Source organism: Arachis stenosperma, chromosome 8, assembly GCF_014773155.1.
Source record: "Arachis stenosperma cultivar V10309 chromosome 8, arast.V10309.gnm1.PFL2, whole genome shotgun sequence".
NCBI classification, from domain to species: Eukaryota; Viridiplantae; Streptophyta; class Magnoliopsida; order Fabales; family Fabaceae; genus Arachis; species Arachis stenosperma.
In genome coordinates, this window is record NC_080384.1 from 14583970 (window position 1) to 14585507 (window position 1538).

Here is a 1538-nt window from a genome sequence, read left to right on the forward strand (position 1 = left end):
TATAAAAGCAGAGCTTTTAAGTCTGTGCGAGTTGTTGTTCATGTCCTGATAAATGGATTGCAAGTTAATGTTATTTCCTTTAGTTTTAATGTTGGATTTTGAAACTAAACATAATTTCTTGCTTCTCAGGAATCAAAAATAAAAAATCAAAGAAATAGAAAAGAAGCAGGTATTATCAGTTAAATTCAATTCTGAGTATTATTGGTTGGACAATTATGAGAACATTATTACTGCTTGCGAGCTGAAAACTTTAGATTTAATTGATTTTTGTCTAGTAATTATTGGTTGGGCAATTATAGTGTTTAGGATTTTTAATTTGTTTTGTTTGAAATATGAAGGATGAACTTAAGAGAAGCTTGCTAGAATCTATGATGTTAAGAACCCCAACACTGAGTTCGTGTTCAAGTTCTGCACCCATTTCGGAGGGGACAAATTCACTGGTTTTGGAAGTCCAACTTCTTTTGACAATGCATATTATAAGATTCTTTTGGAGAAGGCTTGAGCAAATTCAAGTAAGCTCATAACTAAGTTAAAAGATTGTTTTCTGAGTCAATTATTTGTTTAATGAAAATGAAGGAGTTGAAGGCATGCTATGCCTTCAAGATTCAATAACTAGCTTATTTTGATGATTTGTGCCTGTCAACGGATCTTAATGTTAGAAAAAAAATTTCAGTTTCTTTGGCATCATTTTGTCTGGCAACAAGCTATAAATGACATGAACATCTGTGATTGATTTGATTGTGTGCTCAATTTTTTGGATAGACCAAATATGTTCAATTTTTTTTTGTTACCTTTTGGTTTTATGAACTTTTCTTGTCATTCTCAAATGCTGATTTTGTTCTCTCAGGTGGCATGTCAAGTATGATTGGCCTTCCTTCAGATCTCAAATGCCGGTTTTGTTCTCAAATGCTTCAATATTAAGATTAAATTATTATATAAATGGGTAAAACAATTTAAGATTAGAAGCATAATGTTCAATTTTAATATTTAGATATTTTTTTTATTATTTAACTTTTGAGTTTGTATTTTGATAAAGATCATATGGTTTTAGTTGATGACATTTCATGTAGTGTTTTAAATTTAAAAGATATTTAAAGATTTATATTAGACTATAATTATATTGTAGGATATTTATTTATAATTTATTTATTATTTTATTTTAAAACGATTTTTTTCGGTCGAACCACGGTTGGACCGGTTGAATCAATAAACCAGTAAACCGATGTTTAGAGCGGTTCAATGACCAGTTCGATTTTTAAAACCTTGAAGATTACTAACTTACTAAGTAACTAACCAAAATCATCTTGCATTGGATGCCAAAAAAACAAATTTATGTTATGTCCTATCTATTGGGTTGAAGCCAAGTATAAAATTATTTTATATTAAATAATATTTCTTTATGTGTTGTTTGTAAAATATACAGTTCTCTTTTTTTTTTATAAAATTAAAATAATATATTGTTTAAGTATAACCAAAATATCCTTTGATAATCATTATATATATTTATATAAATTAGTAATATTTATTTCGTTGATAAT